Here is a 25,355-nt window from a genome sequence, read left to right on the forward strand (position 1 = left end):
GCTGTGGACCTTGGGTATGCTGCTTAATTAACCCGACTTCACTCATATCTTCTTCAGAAAGTAGAGGTAAGAATACGTGCACCACAAAGTTGCCTCGAGGATTAAATTTCACAACATTATAGCTGCTTTAAGGTCCTGTCTCTGCTCCTCTGCTGGGAGCAGATGTGGAAAGAATCGACCTTCCTCCAATCGATATTTTCAACCTTGCTCCTGGATCTCTGCTCCCAGTCTCTTCGTGAAATCTTGGGTGAATTTCTTAACTTTCAGATTACTTTGTGTATTAAAACACTGATGTATTACTTTAGTCTGAAATTTGATTTAACTCTGTTCCTCAATCCAAATGCCAAGATCAAGGTGAGCTGAAACACTGACTGCTTAGAGCATGTATGATTTCTCTCTGGGAGGTCTCTCCTTTCCTCGATCTCTCCAAGGACTAGTCATTCCAGTGTGTTGGGAAAGAATGGGAAGAGAGGGAAAAAAAAACAAAAAACAAAACAGTGTCTGTAGTTAGCTGACTTTTTTGGTGTTTTTCATCCTGTTAGTTAAAGCTGCTTCTCCAACTGCCCCTGATAGACTCTTGATACACTCTGTGCCAGGCATCTAAGAAGGGTTCATGTGTGGGTTCTCCGGGGGTGGGGGGAGGGCTCCTGTATTGGACAGTGCCTCATGTGTGCAGCTCTGTGCAGCGTCTCCCAGCCCTCCTCTGGTCCTAAGACCTGAAGCCTCTTGAATGCAGTACTAGAAAGAGGGCTGGAACCTATCTAAGATGGGCAAACCCCTTGAACCACATGGTCCAAAAAAATGCCTGTCCTCGTCAACTTGTGGGAATGCAGCCTTCCCCAGCACCATGGCTCTCCAGTTCCCCTCTCCCCTGTCCAGATAGGCATAGGGTGATATTAACACACTCACTGAACTTCCTGCTGGACCTCCAAAAGGACAAGAACTCAGTCTTCATTTTTTGGCAAGCATCTCAATTCCTAATGAGTAAATCTCTTGGAACTTTCCTTCGCTTAGTTTGGGGGAGGGAGGGGAATTTCCTTCCACCAAGAAACTATGCTCCCACAGGTCCGTGATTCTATTGGGTCAGCAAAGGCTGCAGCTGGGAATCCAATGGGATGGCTGGGTGGCAGCATCCACCCAGTTCTTTCACCTCCTAGTAAGTCCCCCCAGATAATTTTGCATGTGAATAACTTGCTTTCCTAGAGTTTCCATCTCTCAGCTTATATTCCCCATCTGTTCTTTCATGTTGTCTATTTTGTCCATTAGCACCCTTATTAATAATGGTTATTTTTAATTCCTGGTTTGATAATTCCAAAATCTCTGCCATATTTAAGTCTGGTTCTTATACATGCTAGTGTCTTCAGATGGTGTATTTTTCTTTGCCTTTTATCATGTCTCATTACAGTTTTATTTTTATTTTTTAAAACTGAACAGGATGTATTGGCTATAAATAACTGGAGTCAATAGGCTTTTTGTTGAAGTGTTACATTTACTTGGCTAGGTTTTAGGCTGTGTTTACTGTTTGCTGTAGTTGTCATGTTAGAGGCTAAAATTTTCTCTGGTGTTATGATTTTTGTCTCCTCTATTGTCTTTGTGTTTCTCTAGAAATCCTTTCTTAACGTCTGAGCCTTGGTTTCCCTTGGCTTTTGTTAAGAAGAAGAAAATGCTCTGGCACCCCTTTCCATGCCAGAAAAGGAACTTTTTTTGATCTTCACAGTGACAACGTGAGTGGGCTCCTACAGGTAAAACTCACAAAGTTTGGGGGCTTCCTAAGGCTAAGACCCAAGATGCTTTATCCCTCAAGCTAGTCCATGCTCAATTTCCAGCAAGTAGTCAATTACACAGTTGCTGGCTCCAGCACAGCTACTGCTCCCAGTGAGCTGTGATTCTCTGTATTTGCCTGTCTATGCAACTTTTGGGGTGGTGATTTGTTCTGTGACCTCAGTCCCCTGAGGGCTCTAAGAGAAGTTGATTTTCAGTTTGCTCAACTTTTTTCTTGTTGTTAGAATGGCAGTGATGGTTTCTAAGATCCATAACTGTTGGGCCAAAGGGCACAAGTCAATAGCTTGCTCTTAGCTGTGTGACTTAGTGCCAATATACTTATATAAAACACCTGGTATTTGTCCTGGTACACAATAAGGAAGCTGTTTTGGAAAAAGGTAACTTCTTTTTTAAATCATTTCATCTTGAAGTTGAAAATGTAGGCGAAATCATGGAAACATTACTCTGAATGCAAAGAATTGTAATAAATACAAAAGTACTAGGAATCAATATAGGCAGACAAAACCATGTTGTTGTTGTTTTTTTAACTGCTTCTATTACCATTCTGAAGATTTATGACTTCTGAGTTTTCCTGGATAATAACTAAACATTTATCTTCCTGGAACAAAAGTGAAAGGTTGACAGGAATGGACCAAAATACTGAGAGGTCACTGAGATAGTGAATTTAATGGTAACCCTTTTTGAATAGCAGCACATCTGAAGAGCCCTCACCTATCACTCTGCTCTGTTCCATAGTCAAGAGTATCTGTCAAAGTCAAGGTGGGGCCTTAAAGAGAAGTGGAGAGGCTCAAATTCACTATTTACACTGTAAAAAAACCTCTATATCTATCTATCTGTCTATCTATGTATCTCTATCTATCTATCTATCTATCCATCTAGCTATTATCACCTATCTATCTACTTTTTGTTATGATTATTATGCATCATGTAAATTCTAACCATGATGTATCTAATTTGTGTTCTCCTGCATGAAACCTGCTGGTGTTGTGAAAGGGAAGTTTATTCAAAAATGTGATGTTGCTGGCCACCACACAGGGTGACTCATTTTTTTTTTTTACCTTATTTATTTATGTTTTGAATATTTGAATTTAATTTAATTTATTTTTTTATACGGCAGGTTCTTATTAGTTATCTATTTTATACATATTAGGGTATACATGTCAATCTCAATCTCCCAATTCATCCCACCACCACCTCCCCCCACCAGGTGACTCATTGTTTGACCTTCTAGAAAGTTTTATAGAATGTGCCTTGGAACTGATTTGTAGGCTTGAGGGTGATGGATAGATCCATCAGCTCTTGTTTTCTATGTGTCAGGGGATGCCATGGGAGCATCCGCCTCCCCGACTTCTGTAGTCTGCAGGCCTGAGCACCCAGGGGATTCCTGTCTGATGTCCTCTGGATGTGGGGCAAGGGCAGCACGGTTTGGGTATGATGCTTACTCAAGCTACATTTGTGTGGAGCTGGTCCTAGCAGTGTTCCAGGTGTAAGCGAGACTGAGAAGTCTTGACAGTCTAATACAAGATAGTGCAAAGCTTGTGGTAAAACACAACTGTTGTTTGTAGGAATCAGTCCCATTTCCTGGTGGCCCAGCAGTGATGAAAGCAATCTTGAAGATGAAATGGAGCCAGAAGACGCTAGCTGTTTTCCTTCTATTTTTCTATAAATATTGAGATTTAAAAAGAAATAATAAGGCTACATTCATCAGTGTCTCAAACACCTGCCCGGACCGTCTTACAATCAGTTATTTTTGAGATAAAATGTGTTGCCAAAATAAGCCATCCAGAGCCTTTCAGGGAGAAGAGAAGACATTATTAAAGTTTACTCATTTAAATCACTCAAATTTCAAAGTATGTTGAGGTCAAGAGGAAGGGCTTTCTTAGTTGAATTCAGGTAAGCTTTTATTTCCAAATAGAAATTCTTTTTCTGTGTGCATGTGTGTATGTGTGTGTACATACATATGTATAGGTATACATATATGTATATGTATTGAGCAAATATATACAGAGATACAGCAGATGTAAATGTATGCATGTATATACACACACAAATGTATATATTTACAGAGAAGTGTGTGTGTATATAATAGAGAGAGGTGTGTGTGTATGTATGTGTATACACCTACACAGAGAGATTTTTTCCTCAAAAAGGGGCCTCTAAACTCAGATATAAAAGGCATAAATGGAATATAAACTTAAGCCATACTTTAAAGGATAAGGTATAGAGATTTTAGTTTTCTTTTTAGACAAAGATCTCTCCTGTGAGGTTTTCTTTGATACCTAAGATTTAGTATTTACTGATGTCCTTTAAGTAAAAAAAAAACAAACTGAGAAATGTCTTCACTTTCACATTTCCCAATTCCTTGATCACTCTTTCAAACACATCTTACTTCATCAAGGACCGCCTGAATCTCCCTCATGCCCCACCTACTCCCTTATCCTTTTTGTGTGAACTAAATGGAAGAATGCCTTTAATTCTTAAGATTCCACCTTTGTGTCAATAAATTACCTGTCCATCTCTTTGATCATTCTACTGTCTCCAGTGCTGACCCCTTGTCCCTTAGTACTTTGAGAAATGTTCTGATATTTATCTAAACTTTTCTGTAATCTTCCTTTCATTTTACACCTTTGCTTTTCTGATATATTTTTTACGCTTGAATTCATTCTATAATCTTCCCAGTTGCTTCCTATTTCACATACTCTTCTCTCTTACCCTGATTACTTTCTGCACCTCCTTATTTACCCATGTTGACCTTTATCCACTCAGAGTGTATTTATTGGTATGTGACATTCCTAACCCTTGGGTATACATTAGTTTGTCATGGAATATTTTCCACTTCCCCTTTCTGGTGTTGTAGAATTCCATCACTTTATCCCACTGGATTGCTCCCTCCTCTTATCACACTTTTGCAAAGAATGTACCCTCTTGAAATGCAGCATTTTTTTATTATTCAGGTTTGGATCCAAACCAGAATCACTGATATGGTAGGAATCACTGTAAGTGACTCGAGTTAGTGTGAAGGAAGAGTATCATGTTAGGAATACTCTAAGCCTGGTTCAAATCGGTGTTCAGTCACTCTACAGTGGACCCACAAGCAACTTATCTCACCTCTCTGAATCAATGTGCCCATATCTGGAGATAATTATCTGTACTGCAAAGTCCCTGGGAAGCTCAGAGATCGTATACGAGGCCAGCTGCCATTTGGAAGTTGGCTAATAAGTGCTAAGTATAATATTGAAAATATTTAATAACTACAACTAATTGTGATAGAAATTATTCATGATTCTTCAGGTATTTCATAGATCCTTCAAATAAATTATCTTGTATAATCTAACAAAAATCCAGTGAGATGAACAGCAAAACATTATAATTCTGATTTTTTTATTATTTAAAGGCAACTTGCATCTAGATGTGGTCTTCAGATTTAACTTTTTAGAGTTTTAAATAAATCTTGGAGTACAAAGTGAATGAACAGTATAAAATTGGAATTTTTAGGGACTACTTTTCTGAACCTTGAAATGCTCAACATCGATGTTTAATAATTTTGAGTACATACGTGTATGAAGGAATCTTTTGGGCACCATGTGTGACACAGGACATTTTCACATGACATATAGCATGAATACAAACATGCAAGCAGAATATGGCTTTCCTTAGGCTGTATTCATGATCTCGCTCTCAGGATTGGGACTCACTTGCCCCAGACACGTGGTTCTCAAACTTTAACGTTCATTAGAATTACCTGGAGGGCTTATTAAACCACAAACTACTAGGTCCCACTCTGAGGGTTTCTGATTCAGCAAATCTAAACTACAGCTGAGAATTTGTATCCTAATGAGTTCCCAGGTGATCTGATATTGCTGTACATTCAGGTAACTAGCACCACAATCAAGATACAGAACTGTTCCATCACCACCAAGATCTTTTCGGGGTCACCCCTTTATAGTTACACCCCCTTTCTACCTCCCCACCATCCCAAACCAAAGACAAACTCTAATTTGTTTTTCAGCTCTGTAGTTCTGCATTTTGAGAATGTTATAGAAATGGAATTATATAATATGTGACATTTAGGGATTGGATTTTTTTTTTAATTAAGCATAATGCCGTAAAGTTCATCTGAGCTGTTGGGTGTATCAGTAGTTCATTCCTTTTTATTGTTGAGTGGTATACTGTAGTGTGGCTGTATCAGTTTGTTTATTTACCTATTGAGGGATATTTTTGTTTTGACCAGTTTGGGACTATTACAAACAAAGCTGCTATAAACAATCATATATAGAATTTTGTGTAGATAAGTTTTCATTTCTCTGGGAAAAATGTCCAGAAGTGCAATGCTGGGTTGTATGGTAAGTGTATGTTTGTTGTTTTAAGCAGTTGACAAACTATTGTCCTGAGTGGTCACCTGCAATTCCCATCAGCAGTATATGAGAGATCCCGATTTTCAGCCTCCTGTTCAACATTTGGTTGACGCTCTATTTATTTCAGCCATTTTGGTAGGTTTGTAATGATATCTCCTTGTGGTCTTAATTTGCATTTCCCTGATAGCAAGTGATTCTAATATCTTTCATGTGCTTATTTGTCATCCCTATATCTTCTTGGCAGTGTCTCTTCATGTCTTTTGCCCATTTTCTTATTGGATGATTTATTTATCATTGAGTTTTGAGAGTTATTTTTTTTTACATATTCTTGATATGAGCTCTTCATCAGATATGAGGTTTGCAAATATTATTTCACAGATTGTAGCTTTTCCTTTATTTTTCTTAACAGGGTCTTTCACAAAGCAGTAGTTATTAATTTTGATGAAGCACAGCTTATCAATAATTATTTTTTGATTTTGCTTCTGGTATCTTGCCTAAGAATTCTTCATGGAAACAAAAGACCTAAAAATTTCTCCTGGTTTTAATAAATGTTTTATAGATTTTATTTATCTGATTTTTATATTTGACATTTAAATCTATGACCTATTGTGAGTTAGTTTTGTATGAGGTATGAGGTTCAGTCAAAAAAGATTTTTTGGCTTATGAATATACAATTGCTCTAGCACTATTTGTTGAAAGGACTATTCTTTCTCCATTAAACTACATTTGCATCTTTGTCCAAAAAGTTTGGCCATACTGTTTTGGGCTAATTTTAGATTTTCTATTGTGTCATTCATCTATGTGTAGACTGCCAATATGATACAGTCTTGATTGCTACAGCAATATAATGTCTTTATGACAAGTAGAGTGCTTTCTCCTATTTTATCTTTATTTTTCAGAATTGCTTTATTCTAATTCCTCTGCATTTCCATGAAAGTTTAGAATAATCTTTACTATATCTACAAAAAATCTTGCTAGGATTCTGATGAGAATTGCATTAAGCCTTTTTTGGGAGGTCTAGGGGAGAGGGAAATTGACAAGTTTACTATGTTGGGTCTTCCAATCCATGAACATATTATGTGTCTCCATTTATTTTCTCCTTTTTTATTTCTTTCCTCAGTGTTGTGTACTTTTCAGCACTCAACTCCTATATGTTACATTTACACCATGTATTTCTTTTTTTTTTTTTTGATGATTGTAAAAATTTTCTATGGAAATAATCACGTCATTTGCAAAAAGGAACACTTTTATTTGTTTCTTTGTGTTCTATAAGCTATTTTTCTCTTGCCTTATTGTGTTGTCTAGAACTTGTAGAACTTTGTTGAATAAAATGGTGAGAGTTCACATCCTTACCTTATTCCTGGTCTTAAGGGAAAAGCATTCACTCTTTCAGCATTAGCTATAGTATTTTGTAGATTATTTTCCCAAGTGGACAAATTTCCATCTATTCCTAGTTTTCTGAGGGTTTTTATCATAACAAGTATTGAGTGTTGTCAAATGCGCTGTCCACATTAAATGATTTTTCATCATTTGATTTTCCTTCTTTAGTCTGTTATTATGGTGAATTACATTGATTGATTTTTGAAGATTGTACCCAGCCTCACATCCATGGGACAAATCTCGTTTGATCATGGTGTATATATTTATATGTATATATAATATATATATTGCTGAATTCTATATGCTAACATTTTAGCAATTTCTGTCTCTATATTTATGAGAAGTCTGTAGTTTTTGTTTTTGGTATTTGATTTTGATATCAGAGAAATACTAGCTTCACATAATGAGTTGGGAAGTGTTTCTGGGAAGAGATTGTGTAAAATTGATGCTGGTTCTTCTTTGTTTGATAGAATTCTCCATTGAAACCATCTGAATCTGGAGATTTTTAAAATTATGAATTACACTTCCCAAATAGTTATAGGGCTATTCAAATTATGTATTTTATATTGGGTGAGTTTGTGTCATTTATGTTTTTTGAAAGATTGATCCATTTCTCCTAAGTTGTCAAATTTATGTGTGTAGAATTTTTGGTGGTATTCCATATCATCCTTTGGATTTCTGCAGGGTCTGTAGTGATAGCCTCTGTTTCATTCCTATTATTATTGAAGTTTGTCTTCTTTATTTTTTTCTTTGTCAGTCTAGCTAGAGTTTTGTCAGTTTTATTGATTTGTTTTAAAACATGAGCTTTTTGTTTCAGAAGCTTTTCTGTATTTTCCTGTTTTCAATTTCATTGATTTCTGCTATTATGTTTACTATTTCCTTTCTTCTGTTAGCTTTATATTTATTTTGCTCTTATTTTTTTAGTTTCGTGAGGTAGGTAATTAGATTTTTTTTAATTAATTAATTTATTTTTGGCTGTGTTGGGTCTTCGTTTCTGTGCGAGGGCTTTCTCTAGTTGCGGCGAGCAGGGGCCACTCTTCATCACAGTACATGGGCCTCTCACTGTCTCGGCCTCTCTTGTTGCGGAGCACAGGCTCCAGACGCACAAGCTCAGTAGTTGTGGCTCACGGGCCCAGTTGCTCCACGGCATGTGGGATCCTCCCAGACCAGGACTTGAACCCACATTCCCTGCATTCGCAGGCAGATTCTCAACCACTGCGCCACCAGGGAAGCCCCAGTAATTAGCTTCTGATGTAAGACTTTTCCTCTTTCCTAATGTCAGAAGTCAGTGCTATAAATTTCTTTCTTAGCACTGCTTTAATAGTATCCCACAAATTTTAATATGCTGTATTTTTATTTTCTTTCTGTTAAATGTACTTTAAATTTTTCTATAAAACTTTTTCTTTGACCCATGGATATTTGGTAGTATGTCATTTACTTTCCAAGTGTTTGGTGATTTACCTGTTATCTTTCTGTTATTGATTTCTAGTGTGACCCCATTATAGCCAAAGACCACTCTTTGTATGATTTCAATCATTTTAAGTTTGTTGAGGTACGTTGTATCAACTATATCCTGTGATGAATGGTGATTTTGTGTTCTTCTATATCTTTGCTGATTATCTGACTTGATCTAACAATTGTTGATAGAGGCTTGTTGAAATCTCCAACTATAATTGTGGGTTAGTCATTCTCCTTTCTGTTCTAACAGTTTTTGCTTCAAATATTTTGCAACTTTTTGCTTTATTTGTACACATTTAAGATTGCTATTTTCCCACTGGAATAATCTTAATAGCATTATTTATCATCATAATTATTTACTCTCTCCCATTTAACTTCAAAAAGTTTAAATATGATGTGTTGGGCATGAATTTCTTTTGGTTTAACTTCTTTGGAGTTTGCTCAGCTTTTTGAATCTGTAGATTTATGTCTTTTGCCAAATTTGGGAGATTTTCAGTCATTTTTCAAAACTTATTTAGCCCTGCCTTCTCTCCTCCTCGTTTTTGTACTCCAATGATATGAATATTAGATCCTTTGTGATAATCTCACAGGTTCCTGAGTCCTCTGTCCTCTCCATTCTGCTCTTGAGTCTGTGCATTGAGGGTTTTTGTTTTGTTTTGTTTTTCTTTTGAACATCTTCATTTGGTTCTTCTTTATATCTTTTATTTATTTGCTTAGATTTTCTACTTCATCTCTGAGGTATCTATTTTTTTAATTTGTTTCAAGTATGTTTGTAATTGTTTATTTGTTTACTATATTTACTTCTTTACATCCTTGAAAGATAATTCTGTGTCATCTTGATGTTGGCATTTGCTTACTGTCTTTTCTTGCTAAAGTTGAGATCTTCCTGGTTTTTAGAATGATGACTGATATTTTATGAAAAAGTAGGCATTTTTGGTATTATGTTACAAGATTGAGAATCTTATTTAAATCTTGTGTTTCTGCAATCCTGCTATGACATGACTCCATGGGGTGGTGGAGGCTGGGGAAGTCCACCAACTTTTCACTGACAGGTGGGGTTGGAGGTCCACATTCTACAGTTAATCTTCACTGATTTGTGATGGGCAGCTTCTCATTTCTGGTGGCAGAGTGGGGAGTTCAGTCTCCTCACTTTACCTCCATGGACACCAAAGTGAGAGCTTGATGGTAACTCATTACCACTTTGCTGTTGGAAATCCCAACTCTCTACTAGGCTTTATGTACACTGCCCCAGTGAAGTGTGGATGGAATCCAGACTCCCTGCGTGGTTTCCACTGACATTTCCACTGGAAGGGCACTGTTGTGGGATTTGTTACTACCTGCCAAGAATGAAGTCTCAGCTCCCTACTCAGTCTTCTCAGACACCACCCAGGCAGTGTGGTTGGATTACTCATTACAGTCTCTCAAGGTTGAAGTTTAGATGCCCCAGTAGGCATCTAGGGTTTTTTTTTGTTTGTTTGTTTGTTTTAATATATTTAGCAATGTAGAAGAGTTATTGTCTAAAAGTTATTTGTTTTGCTAGGCTTTTCTTTTCTTGGTTATTTCGTTAGAGAGAGCAGGATTTTCTTGAGGTCCTTTTTGTCTGTACTGTTTGACATTTACTAGCTAGCTAGTTTCTCCAGCATGTAATTGGGGATATAGAAGGGATAAAGATGCAGCATATATATGGGTCTTGCTTTTGTATCCATTCAGCCACTCTATGTCTTTTAATTGAAGCATCTGGTCCATTTAAATTTAAGGTAATTATTGATATATATGTTCTTATTGAGGTTTCTCAAAAAAACTAAAAATGACCCAGAAATTCCACTCCTGGGTATATATCTGAAAAAAACCAAAAACACTAATTCATAAAAATACATACATCCCAATGTTCATAGCAGCATTATTCACAATTGCCAAGATATGGAAGCAAGCTAAGTGCCCATCAACAGATGAATGGATAAAGAAAATGTGGTACACACAATGGAATACTACTCAGCCACAAGAAAGCACGAAATTTTGCCATTTGCAGCAACGTGGATGGACTTGGAAAGCATTATGCTAAGTGAAATAAGTCAGACAGAGAAAGACAAATACTGTACGATCTCACTTATATGTGGAACCTAAAAAATATATAAAACTAGTGAACATAACAAAAAAGAAACAGACTCATGATATAGAGAGCAAACTAGTGGTTACCAGTGGGCAGAGGGAAGAGGGGAGGGGCAATGGGGTAGGGGATTAAGAAGTACAAACCATTATGTATAAAATAAGCTACAAGTATATATTGTACAATGCAGGGAATATAGCCAATATTTTATCATAACTATAAATGGAGTATAAACTTTAAAAATTATGAATCACTATATTGTACACCTGTAACTTATATACTATTTTACCTAACTGTACTTCAATTTTAAAAAAAGGAAAAAAATAAGAAATAAAGAAAACCCAAGGAACTCAGCACTGTGTCATTTGCAGACACCAGAGTCCCTAGCCAGTCTTCCTTCTTCTCTCCACCTTTTGGAATCTTTTTATATTTGTTTTATATTTAATGTCCAGGGTTTATATTTGCACTTAGTGGGTGGGATACTCAATCTTTTTTATGCCAAGTAGTGCATATGTTCACATTCTTTTATGCTTCTTTTATTAGTTTATACTTCTTCATGCTTTCCTTTATAACTTCTAACCTCTGGACGTATTGTCTCTTGTCAGGTTTTATTTTTGACCTTAGTCATTTGAGTCATCTCAAAAGATGGGAAAGATATGATATCCATTTCCCTAGCTAATATTATTTCTTCCCTGTCCACCCATCTGTTTATTTAGTACAAGCTTCTGTATAGACTTGCTACATATGTCTCCTAAAGATGTTCATGAATAACAAGAACCAAATAGGAATAAACTGGGATGGAGAGGATGGTCATAGATATTCACTCCACTTCACCATCTGAGCCTCCTCTCAGCTAATGAGAGATGTCTCAAATCCTCTTTCTCTTCTCCATTTTGCCAAGATCCCTATCCAGAGTTCACACAGCTCCTGAAATTCAAGTCTGTTGCTTTAAGATAATTCATTATAAGAACACAGTGGTGGATTTTCCATCAATTGTAAACAACTCTAATGATTTTACACACATAGTTTTATATTTTAATTTTCCATTTTTAAAAGACTTTTGCCCTATCAATGCATGAGTGGTCAAAATCTTTGATCGATTTCTCTCTCTCTCTCTGCCTCTCTTTCCCTTTCTCTGTGTGTCCATTTATAGCTTGATCTTAAACTTGATTTACCATTTCTATTCTGTTTCTACAGATACATATATATATTGCCTGTTTTCACTGTAAGCCTAATCTTCACTGAAAATTTATAAATTTTGCTTTTCATGTCATAGTACATACCCTATAAAGGAGATCATTAATAAATGCTTTTTAATGATGACACTTGTGCTTGGAGAGAGCACAAAATGAAACTCTGGAAACAGTCATTTTCAGTGAGAGGCACGCAATAACTTACTTGAATCTTCTTTTGGTCATTTCACCAACATAGAAAATAACTATAGTAACAGTGATATTTAGAATTCACTGGAAGGGAGCTGTGTACATTGGCAGTACTAACAGAATGGTAAATGTACTTGATAATTTTGGTGGCTTTCCTCCTAATTTATGAATATAATTTCTACAATAACATGGTATAGCCAGCAAAAACAATCTATTCCAAGAGGAAGTAAAAATATATTAAAACAAGAGACAAAAAATAAAAGCACCTGGTATTTTAGTTTAATTTAGAAATATTTACTGTTTATTTGTCAGGTAAATGTTCCCCATGTTCAGTATGATTGAGAATTGAAAAAGTTACTGGTTGTAGGGCTAAAACCTAGAGGAGCAAGTCAGAAAACAGGACTTGTCACCCCTTCTATCAAAGTGTCACCATAAGGGTTTACCAGCTGAGATCACTGAAGTATGATGTATGTCTACTTTCAGCTTTGCATCAGCTAGTGGGAGGCAATAAGAAAGACAGATCCTGGATGGTGGATTAAGATGAGAAGACAGTGGCAGAGAGACATTCATCAAGTGAGAGGAAAGGACAAGCCATGTGGTTAAATTTGGATGGATGTTGTAATAAACGTACGCACATTTGCTCAGAGGACTGCAAGGAAGTGGGTGGAGAATTTTGTGGGAATATCATTGTCAATAATGTTTGAGTAGATATAGAATTTATAGCAACAGATGTGTGCTTATGAAGGGTAAGTGGGGGTTAGATAACTTTTTTGTTAGGGTACTTAGTGGGTGAGGAACTGGCCACAACCCTCAACTTTCCATGAACTGAAATGAGTGGTAAGATCTTCCATCCTGTGGAATGACTCAGCCTGATCCATCTCATTCATTCAACAGTAGTTTGCTGCCCCAATTCTATACCAAGAACTCAATCAGAAGACCCCCAAAGCACATGCCCACTGGACAATGGCAATGACTCATTCTGAACTAAGAAAGATACCTTCCCTTACCCTTCTCTTTGATATGTTTTGCACCAGAATATTAGTTATATTTACAGAGAGACATATGCAAAGTATTTATTAGAAGGCATAGACTCTTAAAATTTTCCAAGGTTTTCACTCTTTGAATTATCACTGATTTTGATGACATGGCATTTTAATTTTTGGTTTTGAACAACTCTTGTGTTTCCATACTACTGCGGAAACTTTTTTTTTTCCTCCCAGAAAAGATGGCTTTGATACTACTAAATATGTTATTTAGAAATTATTCAAAGAAAATAATTATTTAAGATCATCCAGGGCAGGGAGCACATCCCATAAACTCTTGTGCATACACACAATCAATATTAGGTCTGATTCTTAGTTTGAAATTTTAGTGAAAGAGATCTTTCTGTGTTATAAGAGCAGAAAGATATGAACTAAACAGAAGATAAAAGATAAGAAAGGAGAAGATAATAGTATATTAATTCTCATAAGAATATAAGAAAAAAGTTGAAGAACTAAATGATAGCTGATTTGGAAATTATATTCTAGTTTTAATGAGTTGGTATCAAGAGTTATAAGGGGATAAAAACATCATGGATGAACTTCCCCAAACGAGAACACTTTTATCATATGTAGCAAGAAATATAATTACTGTCAAGAATTCATTGTGTAAGTCATCTTACTTCTATTTTATTTTTCATTAGTGATATTTGGTATTTTCAATGTATTACACTCTTCGAGGGATTTACTGTAGGAAACTAATATACAAACACCCTTTATTTTCTGAAACTAGTAAACTGTCTTAATGCATATCTTATGAACAATTTTTATCTTTGAAAAAATGAATTAATTCTTTATGACACAAATAAAAATTGGAGAGATTGTTTTTCAATTTAAGAAGATTTTTCCCTTTTCTTATAAACTGAACAGATTATTCATAATCCATTTTTTAAAATAGAAAAAAAAATATACAAGTCTCAATAAAGTTGGAGAAAGCATAGTATGAGAGAAAGTGCCCAGTTTACCAATATAAACAATAAAGTAAGAAGACTCTTTTAGGGTGTTCTTTGTTTATTGACATGTTTGAAAGAACATATTATCACTTAATCTTTTATAAATAACATTTTTAGAAATATTTCAAGATAGACACTAGTCTCTAAAAGTGATAAAGGATTGAACATAAACTCAGATCACCAGCTTGCCAAAGGTTTAATGGAGCTATGCCCATTAAGCCAACACATCCTTTGAAAGAATGATTTTAGACCCACATCATCCAACAACAGAACTCTCTGAGCTCATGAACACTTTCAATAATTGCTCTAATACAGTAACCATTAGCCACATGTGGCTATTGAGCACTTGAAATATGTCTTGTGTAATTGGAGGAGCTAAATTTTTTAATTTATAAGTTTAATTTTAGTTAAAATCTAAATGTAAACAACCACAAGTGACAAGTGGCAATTATATTGGATGACACAGAGTTAGATCAATGCCAAGTTGTAATCATATGGTTCAGGTTTTTTCAAACAAAATTTCTTTCGCAGAACTAAAGGAAGTTCAAAAGAAGAATTAATGTTTCGTTAAAACCTCAAAACGAGTTTCTGGGGTATAGAAACCATTTAGTAAGTGTTACATTTTCCCCTTATTTTCTCTATGGTATTATATGATCACAATCCATACAGGTGATATGAAAGCAGCATTTACGTTTGGTACTGGTTTTTAGCATGTTAAGGAAGTTTGAAATAGTGAAAAAAAAAGGTCTTGTGAGCCATTTAAAATAGATTTTTTTAATGTTCTATCCACGACACATAAGGTATTAGAATTGTCTCTTTTTCTCCCCTAAAGTGAAGTGGGAATGTAATCACCTTGCTCCCATCTTGTACTGCAATTATACTGAATTGAACCTCGTAAAATCACGATTTTAATGGTTTAAACACAGTCACAATTTAATTTAGCTCAATAGATTAATTAGGAAAAATATATACTGGGCTGAAGGAAGGGTAAACCTCATTTCAGAGTGTAGCTACCCCCCAAATTATTACACACTGTTATTTCCAGAAAGTATATTTTGGGGAAAATAAAATCAAAATAAAAGCGTCTATATGAATATATGTATGTCATAACTTGCTTCCAGACTCCAACACAGATGCTGAATTGCTATACTCTCTGACAAGAATATGACCTAAAAGAAAAAACACAGTCTCTGTTTTTGCCAGTTAATATATGGCTTAAATTTGCACATGGTTGGTATAAATTAAAACTGAAAATCTCCTTCTTTTAGTTGGGAAGAATTTAGGGTCCCATTGTATTCCTTCCATATAGCTAACCACCTCCATAGCCCTTGGAAGAGGGGTAGCAGAACATTCTGTAGGACAATCAGACTGCCTGCTTCTTACTATGGAAGGTTCTTTAGGACCCAAGCGTCTGGACTTCCAAAACGGATAATGCTTGTTTATGCCTAAAGTAATTTATAGATGGCAAAGACACGGGAGAGAGAGCATGGTACCGGACTCCTGGTTTCAAGGAGGGATGGAATAATTGTGAACAAGGGGTCTTAACATCGGTACCAGCTGGTTTCAGATTCCCTTTTCCCTCTCTTGCGGGGTGGAAAACCCAGGACTTGCCACCCAGGGAGGGTCGAAGAAAGAGAAAAACAGCAACACGACAGACCGGAAGCTATTTGCCTGGGAAATGTATTTGGGGCTGCTGCTAAGGACCCGGGAGGGTATTTCAGCGGAGGAAGGAATAGTAATAAAAAAGGTGATGATGCCCCAGGGTATGAGGGGAGGTGGCAAAGGCAGGTTTGAAGCACTGTGGGACTCCTCAGGCAGGGCTGTGCCCATGAGCTGCAGCCCACTGACTGCACGTGTCTGGGGGCTAAAATCTGGGCTCAGCCTTCATGTGGCCAATGGAAACTGACATTTCCCATATCCCAAGGTTAGCTTAACAGTAATTAAAGCATCACATTGCACACGATTCTTCCCATTATAATTTAAGTGGATTTTATGCTATTTTAAAAACCATTCTAGTTCCCACTGTGAATAATGAATACAAATAAAGTTGAATGTCAGACCTGGAATACAAATCAAATAAGAAGACCTATAAGTGTCCCAAACATCTGCCCCCGCAATTCCCAAGTCTCAGGTGCTGCAGTGCCGGTCCAGCCTCCTCATAAATGGTTACCCTGGTTGGCATTTGATGTCAGGCCACCTCTAAGGGCCACTTCTGCTCCATCTGAGAGTGATAAGTTACTTTCCGTTCTGAGACATCCTTCTAGCTTCCACCGTATTTCGAGCAATTCATTCATATTCCTAAGCAGTTATATTAGACAGTACCAAGAAGATTTCTGAGGAGGTAGATAGACACACCTCCTCTGAAATCACAAGGCCTTTCAGACACGATGTTTGTTTTCTGTCACTGAAAGAATGAGGATTTTGCTTGATTCTTTTTCTACACCTGGCGTCAACGTACTTACAAGTGTCCCTGCTTCTCTGAATCCCTAGGAGGGGCTGCTTGCAGTTATGCTCTCCTCCAACTGTGGATGTGATATTGTCGTGTTCCGATTCTCGGCAACACAACAGGTTTACATCAGCACCTCTTGTTCATCTCATTGTAGTTCATGAAATAGAAGGAGAAACTGGAGACAGAACTTCACACTGTCTAGCTGGAATGATAGTGCAAAAAAGGTTGTGATCTCCTAACTCCATTTATAAATGCAAGATTGGGGACAGATCTGGGTGTCTTCTGCCTTTCACCATGGATATGGAAAAACCTGTAGCCCTGCCATCACTCGCTGTAACGCAGAAAAGCCGGGTCGCCGGGAGTTGTTTTCAGGATTTTATTATTACTAGGCTGAAGAGCATTAATATTGTCATACAGATGGTCACCTATGCTGGAAGCTTATGAAAGAACTCTAAATTGTGGAAAGATTATTCTAAATGTAGGAAAGCATCAACTCCCTAATGCTAAAGGTGGAGCCGTGCTGCTAAACGTATTAGTATGTCTTAATTCAAACACCTGTTCTGTCCGTACGATACGTAGAAAAACTCTTATTTATTGCTTGCCTCTCCAGTTCAGATTTACTCTCACTATAAATTCATCTCATGTTAATTTATGTGCAAACAAAGACACACACATTTTAAATATTCGAAACGCTGGAAATAAACTTATTTTTAATTTTGTGCTTGTTTTCCATTTGTCAACCAGCAAATGAAAGGACTGAATAAATCATGCTCTAATTGCCAGCGGTGCTAAATTTAGGGTGAGAGCTGGAATCCTTTTGATCAAAACCGCTGAATATGAAATCATCCTCAGCTCTCTCGGCAACTTTATCCGCCTTTCTATTCTCCATCTGTCAGTCACCTGGGGATTTGTGAACTATTCCATATGTCAGGCTTGTCAATCACAATGGGATGTGGGAACGATCTGCCTACTGCATAGGAATTCTTGTTAAAAAATTAATCGGCATTTAACTAGTAGTTCTGTACTTTGAATACCATATTGTTTGGTGTTTTGAAAATTCTTCTCCCTAGATACGGTTAATGGAAATAAATTTTATTTAAATAATATAGCTCAAAATTCTGTTCTTTTAAATAACATTTACAAGTGTGTGACTGTTACACATATATCCCATGATATATATATATATATATATATATATATATAGTGTCAGTGGAATGTGCATGCACAATGTAACATTTAAAATAGAATGCCCCTTTTATGGAAACACTGACTCTGACAGCAAACCTATCTTAAGTAATGACATTCTAAAGATATCAAACTTTAAAAGTGATAAACCCATGTTTTGATCTCTCCATTTTGAGATCCACAAATTCGTAAAGATAGTTCTGAGCAAAACATGTTTTACCAAAGGTGCTTTATTTTAAACTTAAACCAATCTAAAGTATTCAGATAACTCATTTAAATAGAGATGCAAGTAACAGTGTATTCATCACAACATCAGTGCATCTCTAAAATATTAGAAAGTAGAGGAAAATACAGAAACCCTGAAAAGCATATATAGATGTTGGATGTTTAAATAGAAGCTTCATTTAATTTGAAATATTTAGGTGTTACATATTTTAACTCCATTGACTTCTGATAGAATTTGAGATGAAATAAAGCAGAACTAATGAAATTTTAGAAAAAGATCAAAACAACATCAAGGTAAAAATAATCTTGATGCTAGAAATCCAAATTAATGTACAGACCTTATGGTTGTGAGACTTTAGACAAGTTACTTAACTTTTTGGTGCTGTGGTTCCACATGTGATACATGGATGTGAATTGATACAAACCCATAAAGCTTGGGGGAAGATGAAATAAGATATGTAGGGAATTCCCTGGTTGTCCAGTGGGTAAGACTCTGTGCTCCTAATGCAGGGGGCCTGGGTTCAATCCCTGGTCAAGGAACTAGATCCTGCACACCGCAACTAAGAGTCCACATGCCACAGCTAAGAGTCCGTATGCCACAACCAAGAGTCTGCACGCCGCAACTAAGAGTCCATGTGCCACAACTAAGAGTCTGCGCACAGCAACTAAGAGTCCACATGCCGCAACTAAGACCCTGCACAGCCAAAGTAAATAAATAGATAAATAAATATTTAAAAATTGTTATTAATATTAGGAAAATGCCAGCGAGATAGAAAGCATTGAAGAACTGTTATCCGCTGTGTCATCAAGGTCAACGTCCATTCCAGACAGTTTGCAAGAGGACTTTAACCAGGGAACTGGTGTTAGAGGTGTTGGAGGGGCTGAGAACATTGAAGCCATTGGCCACAATGCCCACCTGGAAATCAGTCATTTTCTCCCACATTTACATGCCCTTCAGAGCTTTCCCATTATTCTTAAAGAGAAATCCTTAAAGTGGGCTGCAAGGCCCAGAGAGCAGAGGTCACATAAGTTCTCCAGTCGTTATTGTAAACCATCCTCCCTTAAGCTTCCACCTTCTCTCAACCTCAAAAGTACCCTGCTTCCCCCCCTGGGCCTACACCCATGAGAGCTCTTTTCCATGTTCCCTTGACCTAAATATTCTTTAGATTTCTCTTCAAGTATCACTTTGTCAGCATCCTCCTTTGCCTGTGCCCCTACTGTCCCTGTGCTTGTTCCCAGTCCTATGTAATCAATCACCAAATGTTTAGGTTGCAAATGAGTCTGTCCTTCTCTCCTTTAATTGAACATTTATTTGAGAGATTTTGATTAACGTTCGTCTGTCCCACTAGAGTGTAAATTCCATGAGGTCAGGGACTCAGTCTGATTTGCTTCTCATTGAGCCCAGTAATGGCATGAAACAGGTGGCCAGTATATACTGATGGAATGAATGACCTACATTAATGGGTGAGTGATCACAATGATAAATAATAAAGAGATGATCATCTGTGTATATAAGAACCAATGTCCTTGCTGAAATAACACAGCAAATTAACAATGTTTAATAACTTACATAAAAATAAATTTGAAAATAGGTATCATTGATTTCAAATAAACCTAGCAAACATAATTATATCTGACTTAAGTGTCCAAAAAACTGTGGAAACTTTCTTAACTTCCACAGGTAGTGTCACCTTTAGTTTTCCACCAAAGTCATTTTCTACATACATCTAATACTTTCTATCCTGTAATTAATCTCTGACTACATGTACAGCCTCCCTAAAGAGTTGATAGATCTTTGAGTACCTGAATTGAGTCTTTTTTTTTTTAACATCTTTATTGGAGTATAATTGATTTATATTGTTGTGTTAGTTGCTGTTGTATAACAAAGTGAATCAGTTATACATATACATATGTTCCCATACCTCTTCCCTCTTGCGTCTCCCTCCCTCCCACTCTCCTTATACCACCCCTCTAGGTGGTCACAAAGCACCGAGCTGATCTCCCTGTTCTATGTGGCTGCTTCTCACTAGCTATCTATTTTACACTTGGTAGTGTATATATGTCCATGCCAACCTCACTTCAACCCAGTTTACCCTTCCCACTCCCCGTGTCCTCAAGTCCATTTTCTACATCTGCATCTTTTATCCTGTCCTGGCCCTAGGTTCTTCAGAACTATTTTTTTTAAAAAATTTAGATTCCATATATATGTGTTAGCATACGGTATTTGTTTTTCTCTTTCTCACTTACTTCACTCTGTATGACAGACTCTATGTCCATTCACCTCACTACAAATAACTCAATTTCGTTTATTTTCATGGCTGAGTAATATTTCATTGTGTATATGTGCCACATCTTCTTTATCCATTCATCTGTCGATAGACACTTAGGTTGCTTCCATCTCCGGGCTATTGTAAATAGAGCTGCAATGAACATTGTGGTACATGACTTTTTTTGAATTATGTTTTTTTCAGGGTATATGCTCAGTAGTGGGATTGCTGGGTCATATGGTAGTTCTATTTTTAATTTTTTAAGGAACCACCATACTGTTCTCCATAGTGGCTGTATCAATTTACATTCCCACCAACAGTGCAAGAGGATTCCCTTTTCTCCACACCCTCTCCAGCATTTATTGTTTCTAGATTTTTTGATGATGGCCATTCTGACCAGTGTGAGGTGATACCTCACTGTAGTTTTGATTTGCATTTCTCTAATGATTAGTGATGTTGAGCATCCTTTCATGTGTTTGTTGGCAATCTGTAATCTTCTTTGGAGAAACGTCTATTTAGGTCTTCTGCCCATTTTGGATTGGGTTGTTTGTTTTTATGATATTAAGCTGTATGAGCTGCTTGAATGTTTTGGAGATTAATCCTTTGTCAGTTGCCTCATTTGCAAATATTTTCTCTCATTCTGAGGGTTGTCTTTTCGTCTTGTTTATGGTTTCCTTTGCTGTGCAAAAGCTTTTAAGTTTCATTAGGTCCCATTTGTTTATTTTTGTTTTTATTTCCATTTCTCTAGGAGGTGGGTCAAAAAGGATCTTGCTGTGATTTATCTGACTTGAGCCTTTTTCTCCTTGGTTTCCCTACTGCTTAGCATAGTGCTTAATACATACAATCTAGTATGTTACAATTTGTTTAGTAAAGTTATCGCATTCAGAACAATATTGCTTCTCTGTGGATGCTTAGCTCAGATGTTTATAAACTGCTCCTGTTCCACTGGTTCCGATGGGCCAGTTGGATGAATTCTACCCCATCATCACAGACTGCACATTCATGCCTCTTTTTCTTGGCCTTTTGTCAAGAAAATACATTCCACTAGTAACAATAAGAACTAGAGGATAGAGTGCTGTCCGTTCAAAGTAAATTCATCATTACCTTGGGAAAATAAATAATGGAGGGACAGGGACAGAGAAGGGGAAAGAAGAAAGGAGGAAGGAAGGAAGAAAGGGAGGAAAGAATGAAGTAAGGGGGAAGTAAGGGAGGGAGAAATAAGAAAAGGAGGAAACAAAAAAAGATCCTAGTAAGGATTCTTTCACTCCTAAATAGGATCAGAAACACTTTGTAACCTTACCTTTAAAGGAAAAAAATTATCTCTCTTACTGAAAATTTGCAACACTGGAGGACCCGAAATATTGTCTAATGATATCTGAATACAGCTCTTAAAAAATCTATCTTACATATCTCAGCACATTTACCTAGGTTGCTATTTATGCAAAAATAGACTGAGGCAGAAAACAAAATAACAGTGTAAATCAGAAGAAAAAGATAAATAAAAAATTAATTTTCCCTATTATTTTCTATTTATTTTCTGAGATATGGTTATTATTCTGTCTAATCAAGAGTGACAACTAATATAAGTAATGTGATAAATAGCTGCAAAAATTAAACATGATTTTATTAAGAATGTGTAACCTTTGCTAGAAACACAAAAGTAATTCAAGTTAACGATTTTTTTACATGACATGACAAGTTAAAAGATAAAATAATAATATTAATATATACAAAAAGGCCAATGATTTAGTTTAATTCCCTTCCAAGATGAGCACTCTTAACAGTAAAAATAGAAGGAAACATCTTTAATTTGAGTAAAATCACCAAAAAGTCATCATCAAAGTCATAGGTAAAGTTAAAATTAAAAATATTTTTAAATAAAAAAGAGAAACATAAGGATATTATTGTCACTAATACTAGTCAAAATTGAAGTGGATGCCCTAGATAAGGCAGTATGGTAAGAAAAAAGAAAAATTACAATACGAAAATTGGAATGAAAATAACACACTGTCTCTATTTTGGACCATATGGTAGGATACTCTAAAGGAATGAAAACTCTAAAAGAAATCACTGAAAATCTATTAGATTACAAGAGATCAGTGAGGAATCTCAACAGAATTCAATGTTAAAATTTCAGTTTCTCCAGAAATAAGTAGAAAATCTATGTATAGAGGATCTGATTTATCAGAGCAATACAAACTACAAAATGCCTGTAGATAAACTTGATTAAAATTGTTCAAAAAGTATCTAAAGCAACCTATACATGATTTTAAAGAATATGATAAATAAAGTAATTTAGAGGCATGCTTTATTAGAAAAAATGATTTAATATTGAAAAGCCTTCAATGCTCAAGATAATCTAGAAATTGAGTCAATCTCAAATTCAAACAGAAATCTTTTTAATGCAACTGACAAGCAAATTCCAGCCTTCATCTGGAGAAAAAATTCATGGCAATTGTTTAAAAAATTGGGAAATAACAAAAATGATGGACTTGTTCCAACAGATTAAAAATATATTATAAAACCAGGGTAATTAAATTAGTAAGGCATTGGTATAGGAATAAATAGAAACTCAATGAAGCATTATAGACAGTATTAAAATGGACCCAAGTATGGCAAAAGGGTATTCAAATTAATGGGAGAAATGAAGAACTATAATAAATGCTGCTGGGAAATTTGGCTATCTTTTGGACTAAAAATTTAGATCAAACCATACAAAAATTAATTTTAAAAAAGCTATGAAGAATTTGAATAAAGGGTGATCTGTGAAATGGAAATGATACTATACTTCAGGGTTTTGCTGAGGCTTAAGTTGATCAATACATGTAATGCATCTAAAATATAGTAAGATTTCACTGTTCTTCTCACTATTATTATTTATAGCATCTTGGTTTTGTGTCTTGCTTATGAATATTTACTCTCATGGCAATAGGAGCAGTTTCCTCAGATATTTTATACTAACACTTCTCCAACTTGGACAATGACACTAAAAATTGAATGCAGGTAGTCTGATCTAGAATTTTTTTCTTAGTCACTAGTCTTCACTACCTCCTTAGGTTGACTACAAAAGTAAGTAAAACAAAAACTTCCATATATAAAATGCTACAATAATCAAAGTTTAAAAGATAAATGACCATCTTGTCTTAGGAAAAGTATGTGCAATGTTTAGAACAGTAAAATAATTAAAAGTCACAATGTGTATGGGGCACTTATAAATCTAAAAGAAAAAAAAATACTTGAAACATTGACAAAGAATACAAACATACAATTTAGAGGGTTAATATAAATAAAATGTCAAGCTTACTTGTAGACAGGAAATGTAAAATGAAACAGTAATGAGATCCTGTTTTTAACCCGAACCACAAAACTAAAAATTGATATTGTCAAGTGCTGCCAGGAGTATAGTCAAATGGGTACTTTAATATACACTTTTTGGGAATTTAGTGTAGTGCAGCATTTTTGAAATGCAAACAGATTTTGCTAGCAAAATTTTGTGTACTTATCTTTCACCTAATCAATACTAAGTATCTGTGTGAGATCAATAGCATATAGGTACAACAATTTACAACATTTGCTTTTAATGCTTTGGAAAAGGGAAAAATTAGAAATATATTTCAACAGGGAAAAGATTATATATCACTTACAGTACTAAAATACTATTCAACACTAGCTATCATTTAAAGGAAAAGAGATGGATCTATATATACTGCAGCAAAAAGTTCCCAAGGCACATTGGCAAATTAATTTGTATTTAGCATGGTCTAACCTGTGTGTAATTGGACTCAGTTTAAGAGGACAGAGAAATTGGGGAGAAATTTTTGAAAGAAAACAAGAAGACAATACAGCCCTACGAGTGTAAACCCCAAAACAGAGCTTCAAGATACAGAAAACAATATATGACTAATTAATTTTCTCCAAGGGAGCCAAGAATATACAATGGGGAGAGAATAGTCTCTTCACTAAATGGTGTTAGGAAAACTGGACCGCCACCTGCTGAAGAATGATACTGGAACCCTACCTTATACCATTCACAAAAATCAGTTCGAAATGTATTAAAGACTTGAATCTGAGACCTGAAACTGTAAAATTTCTAGAAGAAAACGGAGGGATAAACTCTTCAACATTAATCTTGGCAATGATTTTTAGATCTGACACCATAAGCAAATGCAACAGAAGCAAAAATAAACAAGTAGGACTACATCAAACTAATGAGCTTCTGTTCAGCAAGGGAAACCATCAACAAAATGAAAAGGCAATCTATGGAATGGGAGAAAATATTTTCAAACCACATATCTGATAAAAAGTTAATATCCAAAACGTACAAGGAATTCATATAACTCAATAACAAGAACAACAATAAAAACTCCAAATAACCCAATTAAAAATGGGTAAAAGACTTGAATAGAAAGTTTTCCAAAGAGGACATACAGGGACTTCCCTGGTGGTGCAGTGGTTAAGAATCTGCCTGCCAATGCAGGGGACACGGGTTCGACCCCTTTTCTGGGAAGATCCCACATGCTGCAGAGCAAACTAAGTGCATGCACCACAACTACTGAGCCCACGTGCCACAACTACTGAAGCCTGCATGCCTAGGGCCTGTGCTCCACAACAAGAGAAGCCATTGAAATGAGAAGCCCATGCACCACAAAGAAGAGTAGCCCCCACTCACCACAACTAGAGAAAGCCCATGCGCAGCAGCAAAGACCCCATGCAGACATAAATAAATAAATAAATAAATAAATAAATAAATAAATAAATAAATAAATAAATAA

The 25,355-nt window shown here is 35.9% G+C and overlaps 1 long non-coding RNA gene across 1 annotated transcript in view; it reads right to left on the reverse strand.

Annotated features, from left to right (window-relative positions):
- Window positions 1–2,590: 2,590 nt before the first annotated feature.
- Window positions 2,591–25,355, reverse strand: part of LOC113631962 (uncharacterized) — a 23,132-nt gene continuing 367 nt past the window's right edge. Inside the window, exons 2-4 of the long non-coding RNA XR_003437599.1 lie at window positions 19,648–19,653; window positions 11,671–11,679; window positions 2,591–2,601 (exon numbers count right to left, since the gene is read on the reverse strand). This is a non-coding gene — a long non-coding RNA (uncharacterized LOC113631962). The remainder of the gene's footprint in view (window positions 2,602–11,670; window positions 11,680–19,647; window positions 19,654–25,355) is intronic.

This window comes from Aethalodelphis obliquidens, unplaced genomic scaffold (genome assembly GCF_003676395.1).
Source record: "Aethalodelphis obliquidens isolate GAN/ISIS:26980383/991018 unplaced genomic scaffold, ASM367639v1 scaffold35, whole genome shotgun sequence".
Classification (NCBI taxonomy): Eukaryota; Metazoa; Chordata; class Mammalia; order Artiodactyla; family Delphinidae; genus Aethalodelphis; species Aethalodelphis obliquidens.